Source organism: Cuculus canorus, chromosome 9, assembly GCF_017976375.1.
Source record: "Cuculus canorus isolate bCucCan1 chromosome 9, bCucCan1.pri, whole genome shotgun sequence".
Taxonomy (NCBI): Eukaryota; Metazoa; Chordata; class Aves; order Cuculiformes; family Cuculidae; genus Cuculus; species Cuculus canorus.
The window spans coordinates 5,597,648-5,611,723 of NC_071409.1; the positions used below are offsets into that span (position 1 = coordinate 5,597,648).

The 14,076-nt window shown below is 39.5% G+C and overlaps 1 long non-coding RNA gene across 1 annotated transcript; it reads left to right on the plus strand.

The window, feature by feature from the left end:
• Window positions 1-485: 485 nt before the first annotated feature.
• LOC128853073 (uncharacterized) lies at window positions 486-13,696 on the plus strand. The gene is made up of 5 exons (XR_008451309.1): window positions 486-607; window positions 8,320-8,386; window positions 8,478-8,561; window positions 13,282-13,477; window positions 13,623-13,696. It is a non-coding gene; the product is annotated as an uncharacterized LOC128853073 (long non-coding RNA).
• The last annotated feature ends 380 nt before the right edge of the window (window positions 13,697-14,076 follow it).

Here is a 14,076-nt window from a genome sequence, read left to right on the forward strand (position 1 = left end):
AAATGCTGGATTTCTAAAGGACAGAATTTGTGCTGCTAATTGTTTGCATGAATCACTTCATGCATGGCAGTATGCAAGAGACAGTTTCTATGCTCAAATAGTAGAGCAAAATGTAAAAAATAAATAGAGAGAATGGGATCAAAAATAAGCATGCAGGGTCTGCTACTGTGCTTTGCACACAGGGCAAAACTCTCCTCAGGTCTTTTTTTTGGAGGGGGTGGCTTTCTAATTATTTTGATACTTTGTATGAGATGATATTTGCTGGTAATTATATTTTAATTAAAATGCTGTTTGTTTCTCATGTACTCTGTTAGCTATCTGTATCTTATCCTTCATTGCAAATAAAGTTATATTTGTAGAGATAGTACTCGTAGATCTATGTACATTCTATACCTGTACAGTACAGAACAGCTATATATGTAGAACTTGGAGACACGTGCAAGGTAAACTACAGGTTCAATTATTTCTTTCTTGCCTTATTTCTTCAGCTTCTGAAGACAGAGAAGCTGACTGACGATTGAAAATTACTCAAGAGTGGTAGACTGAAGTGGCAATTACTCTTACACCCTTGACTGGAGTTCTCTCTCGTGCTTCTTTATAACAACTGGTATGTTTCTTCTGTTGTTGATTTACAGCATGAAAATTCACGTGCTGAATTACTTTCAAGAGACGTTGTATTGCAATTTTAGAAGTACAGCATTTCTGTCCTGACACATCATTATTTTCATGTTACATATTGAATTAAATGATTATTATCTGTCAGAGGCAACATTGATTCCCATGTTAGTGTATATATTAATAAGTGCACCTAAAATACACTATCAGACGTTGCCTGAGGTTATTTACCTCTCTGTGCTAGGGCTTGAAGTTCATAAATTTGTTCTCTCTTAGCAGCAAGTTGCAAACTTTTGTCAGTAGAAGTAGGACCTACCTGGTATAATCTTCTTCATGGGATCCTGAGTTTAAATTAGAAATACCAGTAAAATCAGAAGGAACGAGCCTGCGAGTAACAACGTGTGGGGACTATAAGCTTTGATTCTGGAGTCTTCTCTTAATGAGAGCTTTATAGCCACTAATGAATTGTAAAGAAAAAAGCAGTGATCAGAAAGTCTCTTAAGTCAGGTGTTTGTATAGTTATTGTTATTTTCACCAAAATCTGTGGTTTATATGCCAGAATAGTAACAGATGTGCTATCATCTTTAAATTTTACAACTTTGCTTATAATTTCACTTGGTTAAAACTTTAATTCTTTGAAGTACATTGTACGAGTGCATGTGGCATTACTATTGCTAGAATTACTTAAAGGGGTTTTAACGAATTCTTTTCTTAGCCATTTCCTACAGGGAGCCTTTCAAATTCCTTTTACTGACTCCAAACCATTCCAATTTCTTCTTGTGTAATTTTACAAGAAATATGACAAATGTAACTTTTTTCCCAATGTTTTATGTCCCTAATGAGGAGCAAAAGGTCAAGAACTTTGGGATGGAGGGGGAAGCCAATTACTCTTGCTACCATGCTTTGGAATACTGTTTCCAACTTGCAGTCATTTTCTACCAGCAGGATTACAGGACAGTTAATTTCCTTAGAAAGTTTATGAGGCTCAAAGGATTGTGGTTTTTTTTTGGGGTGTGTGTGCGTATACATGTATAATATTTGTGGTTCTTGCTTGAAAGAGGCTCCACAATATTCCCTCAGTTTACATGCATACCATATGTAAATATATTTATATATCTAAAAGCTTTTCAGGATATTTAGGACTTGAACATTAGGTTCTTTTTAAGTTCATTAGGTGCTTTAAGCTGGAGATAGACGTTTGACAGATTTTCAAAGGTATTTACGTGCCTGCCTCGTTGGTAGAGGCGATATGCCTAGCCTAGGAGGTATTTGTGAAAATCCTAATTGCTTATGTGCTAGTTAGGCACCTTAATTAAAAACCTGGTTTTAGATGTCGTTAAGGGCTATGAAGGAAGGCAGTCACTGGAAATAAAGAAAAGGTCAGAAAGAAAAGCAGGTCAGTGCCCTTAGCAAACTTATTCTGGTCTTTGGTTTTACAGAGTCGACTTGAAGGCTGGGTGCTGAGTCACAGAATGGTTTGAGTTGGAAGGGACTTATAAAGCTTATCTTATCCAACTCCATTTTCATAGGCAGAGATATCTTTCACTGAATCAGGCTGCTCAAAGCCCTGTGGTATGAGAAAAAATGAGGATAAGATCTTTCTTTTCATGTACAATAATTGATTGAATTTTCCCCATATAAGGAGAAATGTGAGAAGGCAGAGACCTGCTTAGAAAGTATTGGCCCTGGCTTCTCTTTAAAGTAAGGTTTACCAGCTCTCCTTGAGCCACTGGACAACTCTGTGCAATAGGGGGAGACCACTTAAGCCAGTTCAGTTTGTGACAGCCCCAGAACTGGGAACACTGGAGCATGTGGGACCAGGTGACCAATCTTTCTGGCCAAACAGTGGTGCCGTAAATATCCCAATGGCTGTAAGACCTCAGACACTCCCCATGGTGCTTCATAGTACCAAGAGGAAGACAATGACAACAAGGGACTGCTTCTCAGGGCCAAGGACAGCACTGCTGCCCTGTGGGTCCCACCAAGCCTCCACTGGATTGCTGCTTCTCACAGTGGGGATTCAGGATACTTAACATGCCATATCATCCAGATGAGAATCATACTTCATTTGTCACTGAATTGTACTCTTGGGCTTCTGTAGTATGCTCTGTTGGATGCTTCAAACATATCTTTACAGCCTAGGAGATGGAGGCTAATTTAGAGAGTTTCTAAGATCATTTAGGATCAAATGTAATAACGGGTTTCAGCCACATAGTGAGCAGCCCTGTAACAGAACCCATAACTTTCAGCTGGGGTCTCTCTCCATGGGCCATGGTGGACATAGGGAAGAAGGAGGAGAGATTTAAGACACTCCAAACTTTCTTCTCTGAACAGCTAAAGACTGCAGAGATCTGTCTGAGATCTCCAGCCCTGTAGCCTGTACAGCCTGCAAAGAGATTTCCATCCACCTGTGGACTGAAAATTATGGTAGTTACTTCCATTTGGCTTTAACTTCCTTTAAAGGTAAAATAAAGGCTTGGTTAAAGAGCAGAGACAGGAACGCTCTCATGTACTAACCGTGAGACTGCAGATCTGTTCTTTTGGTGCCGCGTATATTGCATTTTCTTTCTTGGCATGCTGTGGTGCAGATTCCTGCAGAAGCTGGAGTGTGCTCCCACTTTAAGAGTAGTTTGGTGTTATCACTAGAGCACTCTAGCGAGGGGGAGGGCTGGGAGTCAAACCCACAGATCTCCTCAGACAAGGTTTGCTTTTCCTGGACTGAGTGGTCTTACCTACTCGCTTGCAATATAAAATCTAGAGTCCAAATCTTTCTGCAGTAGGACTGAAAATGCTTCATAGATTGAGAATGTACCATATACTCTGTGAAAATATGCAGAATATCAAAGATATCTGGATTCTGGTTGGTTTCAGGGTACTGAGGAATTCAGCATGATTGTAAAAGACAACATACTGTGCCAGGGAATTAGATGAGGACTGGAAGGATGAACGATCTTTGAGTGAAATCCCTCTGCCAATGGAAGCCCTATGAAACTGCTTATCAAAGTAATTTATTTCTAGTAGTTATTTCATAGTGATGCAAGACATTGGTTTTTTGCTCTACTTTTTCATTAAGTGCACGCTAATTTTTTCTCACGTTCATAGACATGAGCTCTTAGTGTCCTCATTTGAGAACCTCTCATATTAATGTGACACGCCGTGTGGCCAGTAAAACCATACGATTCCTTCAGACTGGGACAGAGCTACTTAATGGACTACTAATTCTTCTCTTCCATTTCTGAGTTCTCCTCTCCTGTCACGTGTGTGGCCAAAGTCCATGGCTCATCTGAAAATTAATACACTTAAATGTCAAAGCCATCTGAGCAGTTGCACAGCCTCTGCCCTTTGTTGGTTTTTTTTCGTTTCACCTGGATGCCTCTGTGCCTGACTAAAACAGCGTTAGTAGTCCTAGAAGCAGAAACTGGTAGCCCAGCTTTTAAAACGCTTGTTGCTTTACATGCTTCCAGTTTGAATGTGATTGATACATATCTGTTCTAAAACTTATGCGTTCCATACTCAGCTAATGTTTTTCTAACTTTATAAAACCAAAAATAATTTAAAGTATTTGAAAACAAGCATTTAGAGAAATCACTAGTTGAACATAGCTATTTAAGCACCATACCAACCAATTCAGGCAAATAAGAGTGGTTTCTTTCTGAAATAGCCTAGTACTTTGGGTAGAAATTTTGTCTGCAGGGGAGACCATTACAGGAAATGCATGCTGTGGTAGAATTAAGCAAACTTCAAGGCATGATTCACTGGCAGAACAGAAAATTGTATCCTCTAAGATCTAAGATCTAGAGTTTATACACAAAGAAAGAAATAAGCGCTCTCTGATTAAAGACTGTGCAGGTATCCCTCTGTGATTTGACTAAGCTTAGTCATCGATGAACTTAATTCCTATGATCTAAAACCTTTGCTGACTTACTCTGATATAAATGATCAGAAATTCCAGGGCAGCTCTAGCCATAGTTCAGCCTAATGGAGAGTGTAAACCTCTGCAATGGCAGCACAATATGGCAGATTTTTGACTGTCACTGACTCCGAGTGCTCTTTTACTTGACCTTGAGCTAGCATAGATCCTTCCTAACAGGGTTTGCATTGCCTTTGCTGAGTTACAGCATTTTGGTTTTGCATTTGCTTGTAGAAACGCTATACTGAAGAGATTGGGAAACAAATAGAGTAATAAAAGGTAACTGATTACTTGAGTGGAGTCTAAGTGAAGCAGTGGAGTGATAGGAATGTTTTTGGATGAGTGTTTTTTGGGGGTTTGACTCCCAGCGTGACAGATCAAAGTTTTCCTGTGAATGGGAGAGGGAAGAGAGATGGATGGATTTTAGTTCTTTGTTTGGTTTCAGTTTAATTAACTGGCTTAGGATGATGCATTGTTTATTAGGCACAGACCACCATCAAACAAACAAATAAAAAGCTCCTGGCAATTGTTTCTGAACATTTTGGGTTTCTGATTTTTTGAGGGTTTTTTTTTAGTATCTGAGAACATAAGAATGTAATTCTGGTTTCAGTTTCCACAGTCAAAGATTTGGAGTACAGTTGCAGTAGCTCTTTTTTATATAGGATAAATTCCGGCTTTCCTTTGCAAAGCATGTCTAATCAGAGCCTGTGTAAAAATGCTGTGAGATGAGAGGAATGCTGTGAGATGAGGGCAATGCTGTTCCCCTTTCAACCACAACTGCAGTCTCCAGACTAGATATGGTCCACAGCAATGATTATGCACCTTAGATCTATGCGAGAAAGACTTAATTTGCCTTCACTCTCTCTCTGTCTATCGGCAGAGAACTCCCTTCTATCAACACTGCATGTGGTCTGTCCTCAGCTTTCTGCTGGAGGTAGCAAGTAATTTTGGCTTTCCTGGTATGGAAACACGTATCTTTAGAAATGCCTGTTTGTATCCGTGGATAATACATGCACACACAAAGTATTGTACTTTCAAGAAGTCTTACAAATACAGTATTAAAATGATAACTCTAACGTGCTATGTTTGCACCACTTCTTGCTATGTGTTTTAAACAGTGTGTCATGAGGGTACACCTAGTAATGCTATCTAGTCTGGGGAAGATTTGTCATGCAACAGTTTAGTCTTTGATAAGAATGGCCAACTACTTTTATTCTCTTTTACAGCTGTGACAGAACATACTGGAGTGCCTGGAAAATTGACTTATAAAATATGAAGGAGTTCAGTGTATTACTATTTTTCACAGACTGCACTTGGCGTTATAGTTTGGATGTCTCATTCTAGTGACAGAGACAGTAAAAAGAACAGACAATGCAGTGCAACAGTCTCTAAATCTGTTGTGTGACATAATGAAAATGGGAAATGATGCAATATAAACCTGAGTTATTCTCAGCGCAGTCTTCGGAATGAGATTCCTCAGCAGGATGATCCAGTGTTTTCCTGCTGCCATAATTTGGAGTAGCCACAGGCCTGTAGTTTATGAGGATTCTCTGGGTGCTGGTGCTGGCTGATGAGTTCCCAGGGCTCCTGGTACATGTTGTCGAGGGATGGGTTAAATGATGAACGCCTTTATTCTTTTCCAAATTCCAGCCCTGTTCCATGAAAAATAAAAAACTGTTTCTGCAAATGGTGGCTCATATCTGCTGCCACATCTAGAAATAATGTATCTTGCCAGAGTTTAAACAAGGAACCAAACCCTTTTTTTCTTCCAACCCCCTGTCCTCTGCACCTGGCAGATAAGAATCTAACTCATTTTTCAATCAAGGGAAAGTGGAGAATCCAGAAAATAGGTGCGTTGTATTGGCCGGCTCTTGTGTCCACTGCAGACTCTATTTGCGTGTTTGGATTTAGGTTTTTTGAGTAACCATCTGCCCTCACCCTCTGTTCTCCTAGCTTTTTGCCAGCTCTTTTCTGGTGGAGAAACAGCAATACAGTTCAAACACTGTCTCATTCCAGTCTGTAAGTTAGTCACACGTACTGTCTCCTATAATTCTAAACGTATTTCTTGCATTTGCATCTGATAGATAATGAATGCGTGAGGCTTACTCAGTCCCCAAATGACTTGTCTTTATGTTCCTTCTATTAAATACCTTTCCTCATTTTCTTAAATTGTTTCATATTTGGACAGTAGATCAAACTGGCCACGCTGCTGTAATTGACATCTTTAAAAGAACAGGTTGGTTTTTTTTATGAGAGCTCATATAGCTAACAGCCAACTGAATATGCTTGGGGAACATGTTTTATCAGCATTTTCACTTGCCTTTCCTAGAACTGTTATTCCAGTTTTGTTTTCTCTTTTGTGGTTTTGGGTTCTAAATATCTTGTCAGCTCCGAGTCTGAAAATTGCTGGTTTAGCGCCTTGGAGAGGAAGTAGAACTAGTTGAGCAGAAAAGAAGGTCACAGAAATGAAGAAAACCAATTCAAGTGGACACAGTGGGTGGCAAAACCTCAACAGGTGCAGGATATGTGTTGCCCTAGGAAACAGCTTTATGACACAAGCTGAGCAATATAATGCACTTCTTTCTGCTTTGACAGCTAGTGCCTTCAGTCTCATGCTTAATAAAGCACCTAGACCTATATGTTACTCCCTGTTGTGTCTTGTTACTTAATTATACAGTATCTGTTTGATATTTGATCCTATTTTTCTGCAGGAATAATTTTGAAAATAATTACTCAACATGAGCATGGAATTATTTTAGGGTGGTTTACAGTGACAGTTTCCTGTCTGACATTGCTGCAGAGGGAGAGGCACAGGGAATTGTCAGTTGGTGGAAAAAGTGGTATAGGGAGAGGTTGTGTGGGTGGATGGGAGAGTGTTTCTTAAGTGCAAATGTGGGCTTTTCTCTTTAAAAAAGGAGAAAAAAATAACTACTAGGCAAAATGAGTTATAGGCTTAGGATCCTTTTCTGGCCTTTTGTTATTAGACATGAAGGATGCTAACTAACAAGCCCCACTCTCTGAGAAACAGGAGGTCTGATGTATTTGTTCTTGGTGCTGTTATAGCTGTCACAAGGTCCAAAGAAGGTGGGGGCTGTTGTGTCTCCTGTGGCAGAAATGGATGCTCTCTGCAGATGGAAGAACTGATTGAATGCTCCAAGCCCTGCCCCGTTCCCAAGGCAGAGATGCCCAGGGCTGTGCTGTTTCCTCTGCTGCAGCTGGAGAGCCTGCATTTCCTTTGGTCTCCGTTTGCAGGCATTGAAGCCCAGTTTTAAACGCTGCCACTAGATTTTAGTGCCTCTGCTTTTCTTTCAGGCTTCCATTTTTTCAAGGCAGGTGAGGGTGCAAAGAGAGCAACACTGCAAACCCCAAGGGCTGTGAGAATGATTCCAAATTCAGTGCTCATTTTTCCTGGAAAAGCCACTGGACACCTTTAAATAAGAGTAAAAAAAGCAACTAGAAATAAAGACATCTCTTTCTTCAAAAGCACTCCTGACTAATAGGGATGCTTTAATTTAAATTTTTTGTCCTCATTAAAATGACAAACACTAAAAATGTTATTTCCTCTGATTTTTGAGGGCTCTTTTTGCTTTTGCATTAGCAGCCTAGGCTTTCCCAAGAAATACATTTCTTGGAATATTGTAAACGTAAGTTTTTAAGCATAATTTGCTTTACTGCAGCATTCAGTAATGAAAATATTGATCTTATTAACTGTGGTAATTAGAGCTGAACAAAATACCTCTAGCAGCAGCTAGTGAATATGCAATGGAATAACAATTCTGAAATTGCTTTGCCAGTGTTTACAGGAGACGGATATTGTCAGGAAGAAGTTTGCTGTCAGAAACATTGTGAGAAGAGAGCATAGTAAATATTTGCACACTCTTAAGCTTTAAATTCATATTTTGGTATTAAAAGTTTCCCTTGTAGAATGAAATAATGTATTTTTGTTTTTCAGCTCATCTGCTTAATAGGAGAAACAGAGTTAAACAGATTTTGCTATACAAGTTCAAATCAGAGTAATCCCCAGCTACCACAGCCTGTGAGTAGCGTATTTACAAACTATCGAGAGAAGCGGGTAAGCCTTGAATAGTTTGGAGTGACAAAGTGGTGATATTTGTGAAGAAATTACTTGCTTTTTTTCTGGCAATGACTCTGTGTACAACGTATCATGTTAAATGTTGAGCAGGCACTGGCTTTACAAGAGATATGCTTTAATATGTATTAAAATAGTTGCTTTAGCTCGCAGGGGAAGATGGTTGTATAAAATACTTGGTGGAAAGGCTGAAGAAGATGCAATTTACTAATAGTGTGAGATTCCACTGAACTTTGAATTAGTAATAAGTCATGTTTGCTTTGAGTACCAGTTGTGCACTACACTTGTCCTTTAGGAGGTGGCAAAAACGTCAATAAAAAGAGCTGCTGAGCCCACTGCTCTTAGACATGTCCAGCAATGTAAGTATTAAATTTCACTCTGAGCTATGAAATGTTGTTCTAGCGGGTTTTTTTACACTACAAGTCTGATTCTGGCACGTATTCCTAAAACAGATTTAACAGTACCCACTGTTGTAATGAACTGTTTCACTACAACCTGCAGGAGGGTAGACTGAGGGGAGATCTCATTGAGTGAGATCTTCCTCACAAGGTGAGAAGTGAGAAGCTTCCTCACAAGGGCAGGAGAAGGAGCAGACGCTGATCTCTTCTCTCTAATGACCAATGATTGGACCCTAGAGAATGGCAGGAACATGTGCCAAGGGAGGGTTAGACTGGATGTTAGGAAAAGGTTCTTCACTCAGAGGGTGGTGGAGCACTGGAGCAGCTCCCCAGGGAAGCAGTGATGACAATATTCCAGAAGCATTTTAATAACTCCCTCAGACACACGGTGTGAATGTTGGGGTTATCCTGTGCAGGGACAGGAGTCAGATTTGATGATCCTTGTGGGTCCCTTCCAACTCAGGACATTCTATAATCACTAAAATGTTGCAGCCAGTTTAAGTCGCATACATAGTACTTATATGAATAAGTCATTACTGTATTGATCAGTTATTTTTAGTTCTGATTATTCAGTTAATGCTTGTAAAGTATTTTTCAAATGCAAAATGATAAAATTGAAAAAAAAAACTTTGGGGATTTAGTTTGACACTAGGAACCCCTGAAGGGTTTTTTTTTGTTTTGTTTTGTTTTGCATGCGTAAAAAGAGTTGGGTTTAGACCTGCTTCTAACATATGGGGCCAGACTGCAAGATGTACCAAACTGATGAGGCTGTGGTGGCCAAAAGCAGGCAGAGTTAACTCCAAAGTCTGCCATATGCTCTTTAAAATGAGACATTTTGCTATGTTTTTCTTGGAGAGGCACTGTCTGTCTTCTGTGATTTTTGTTTCAGAATAAGGAATTAACTAATCTTTCCTTTTTTTTTTTTTAAATTTTATTTTATTTTATTTTGAACACTTACTGCCTTGGCCTATGTTATACGGTGGATTAATGTTCCAATATCTCAGTTCTCCATGTACTTTCCAACCCTGCTTCTGCAACTGAGAAATGGAGTTCATTCATAATGGCTTCATATTTAGGCACCAGTCCCAAAGTCTCTGGCATATGGGAATGTTGATGGGATGACTCACATGCATAAAATCAAGCTTGTGTTTAACTAATTGTAGGATCAGAGCTTTAGTCACTAGTGGAAATGTATATTTTATTTTCTCTAGGAATTAACAAAACAGAGAAAGATGTATTCCTGGTAAGAGAGACAGAGAGAGAGTGGTGATCAGGGAACAGGGACAAAACCCTGCCCCTCAAGTGTTTGATCAAACTGACAATTTTTCTTGCAAAATGAGGGACTCAAACTTCAGAATTATTTTTTTTCATTTTTTATTATTATTCTAAAGAGGAAAACACACCATGCTGTGCTGTAAGGTAAGATAGTTGGTTCAGATAGATCAAAATCTTGTGTTCCCTGGCTAGTTGTTTGTCCCTTACAAGATTCCTTCTGCCATGTTTAGAGCTAATGACAACAACAAAAGCCGCTACGACACTCAGCTCTACTGTGCTTCTGCTTTCGGCACTGAAAACAATAACAATTGCACTCTCTGCTCTGACCTCTGGGTGCTTCACATTCTGTTTTCTTGGCATTTTATTTTCGTGCATGTTTTCATTATTACAATACTCCCAGGAGTACTGCTGCTGTGTATGCTTATTGCACGTGTGAAGCCCTGATCTACACCTGAATATGGATCTTAGTACCATGACATATGTGTGTCAGTATTTAGAAGCTCTGTAGCTTCCCCATATTTCTTCCCTGTTCTCATGTGGTCAATGGGGCCTTGTGTAAAGCAGAGTTAATAGCTGCAGTGTTCTTCTGCGTGTTCCATAGAGGAATTCCTTGTCTGACATTGGTAAACTGGTCTGTGTAGCCCTCCTTTGAATGGTAGATTGGATTACAAAGGTCCTTCCTAACCAAAATTATTCTGTGTTTCTATGTTTTTATCAGAAACGTGCTAGTTCCCCAGAGCCTGTGAATATAAAATCACAGAATCGTATAATGATTTGGATTGGAAGGGACCATGAAGGTCATCTAGTCCAATATACCTGCAGTAAGCAGGGACATCTTCAACTGCATCAGGTTGCTCAGAAGCCCATCCACACTAACCCTGAACATTTCCAGGGATGGGGCATCCACCACCTCTCTGGACAACCTCTGCCAGTGTTTCACCACCTTCAGTGAAAAAATTTCTTCCTAGTATCCAGTCTAAACTTCTCTTTTTAAAACTATTACCCCTTGTCCTATTGCTACAGGTCCTACTAAAAAGTTTTTCTACATCTTTCTTACAAACCCTCTCTAAGTATTAGAAGGCTGCAATAATGTCTCCTCGGAATCTTCTCCAAGCTGAACAACCCTAATTCTCCCTGCCTCTCTTCATAGGAGAGGTGTTATATCCCTCTGATCATCTTTGCAGCCCTCCTCTGAGCCTGCTACAAGTCCATGACTTTCCTGTGTTGAGGGATCCAGAACTGAATGTAGGACTCACCAGAGCAGAACAGAGGGGCAGAATCCCCTCCCTGACCTGCTGGCAACGTTTCTTCCGATGCAACCCAGGATACAGTTGGCCTTCAGGGTCATATCATATTTGGAAAGGTTTATATTTGACTACTTCAAATAAAAGCTTAAAGAATGATGTCTATGTGGGACAGCAAGGAGCTTAATTTCCTGATTTCGTTACTTAAAGTGGCGCTTTATCCTTTTTACTCCCACCACTCAAAAGGCTTTTGAATTTCCCAGTTTAGCACAGAAATTAAAGGTGGCTGTCTGATCACTTTTCATGAAATAGCCCTGTCAGGTTTGAAGTGATATTGATTTAAGTTTTTAGAAGGAGGGGGAGCATTGCAATCCATCTGATGTGGCAGCCTCAGTAGACTTGCAGGGATATGATTGTAATTATCATTGCCATTAAACGCTAATTAGTACTGTTAATTAGTTAAGCACTACAATAAACTTGTCTTGTTCTGCTGTTGTGATGTTTATTTATTTATTTACGGGAAAGAGGGGAAGGTAAATTAATCTTAGGAAAAATTAATTTGGTCCCTCTCAGAGGAAGAGTGGCTCTTGATCCTGTTACTGCTTGTCTCTACTTTATGAAACCCTACAGCTTGCCTTGTAGAACAGCTGAAGAAGAGCAGCTGCTCATCTATGTATATCTAGATTGTATATTAGAAAAAATTAGATTGAGTATAAGAAAAAAATTCTTTACTAAAGGAATGGTGAAGCATTGGAAGAGGCTGCCCAGGGAAGTAGTAGAGTCCCCATCCCTAGAGGTGTTAAAAAATTGTGTAGATGTGGCACCTAGGGATATGGTTTAGTAGGCATGGTGGTGCTAGAGGTCTTGGATGATCTTAGAAGTCTTTTCCAAGCTTAATTACTCTATTATTCTATCTATCCTTGATCTTTTACAGTAGCTCTGCTCTACAACGTAATAGTGGGACTGTCTGTATTCAAGCCAATGGAGAGTTTGTCTTTGACATCAGTTGCAGCAGAAACAGGTCCCATACGTCAGAAATGTACTTGCATGTCTCAAAAACAGAGGAAGTGACAGGTCTGGAGTATGATTACATTTTCTGATTACTCTGCAGTTATTACGTCCAGGATCTTTGCTATGTGTCACGTCAAGAAGCGCTCTCAGTGAGGCAGTTCTCTTGGCTTTCAAAGGGCGAGTTTGTAGAAATATTTAGTTTCCCCTTAAAGAGAGCTGTGCTTTGAAACAGTAGCTGGTAAGAGAAGCTAACGACTCAGGGTGCCCTGAATTGCCAGAACTGCGGAAAACTGAAGTGAGTAACTTTGCTCTGTGGCTGTGAGAAAGAAATCGCAGTTGATTCTGTTGCTTTCAGTCTTACAGTTTGGGGCACACAATTTTCAAAAGTGCAGGCAAAATTCAGAGGTTCTTGGATTGGGAGGGAAATGAATCAAGCAATTTCAGAAAGGTGTGAGGATGGAAACATGAAAACCTTGCGTGGAAACATGCGTGTTAGTCCAAAGCCAGAGTTTCCTGGGAGGGAGTATTTTACTGGCATATACGTATAGTCCCTGTTTGAAACAGTTATTCAAAACAGGCAGGTGAAAGTCTATAATGCCTCTACAAAATAAAGTCATGCAACTTTAGTTGTGAGTATCCCTTCTCACTTGTTTTTTAATTCTGAAAATAGTGTCTTTGCTGGGTAAAGGGTTTAGCCTGTTTCCTCCCTGAACCAGGTTGTTCTCTTGTCCTTTGCAGGTGTTCCTTCACAAATATGGACATCCTGTAGGCTCTGGAGCCACTGCCATGCAAATACTAATGACCAAAAGGGGAAAAAAACAATGATCATGTCTGAGACACTGTCACAGCTAAATGGCTGTAGGAGAGGAAGAAATATATACTAACAAGGGGAAAATTATTTGTCATTGTGTAATAAAGCATCGAATATCATTAGGTATATCATTTCCAGAGTTTCTCTTTTAAAACATTATTTAAGTTCCTGTTCCAATTTCAATTAATTAAATTTGTTATTTGAACTTTTTTTCTCATTTGTACTGTAAACATTTTCTACCCACTTAAGGTTTTCTCTCTTTTTCCAGGTCACTTGATCCTGAAAAATGCACAGAATCTGTCTTCATGCTCTGTTTTTAATTAAACTTTCCATTTGCTCATGTAAGTTTTCTTTTGCCTTCTTTTTTTTCTTTCCTTTCAGTTTGTACATGGTTTACAGAGTTTCCAGATACGCAGGCCCAGCTTTTGCATACATCAACTGTTTCTTTTACTTTACAAAGTAGAAGTTCTCTGTCTCTTTAGCCATATTACAATTAGATGTATAACAAGCATCTAACAATATTTAGTAAGGGTTTTGATAAGCTATTATATAAAAATGAGTAGTTGATTATCAGAACAGGCACAGGATGAATCATAAGCTATATCTAGAGAGCACTACACGAAATAATCCATGACCATCATGTTTTTCAGTGGACAGGAGAGAACCCATGAGATATATTCGTATTTCATATACTCATAGCTCTCTTCCAGAATGCACGTGAG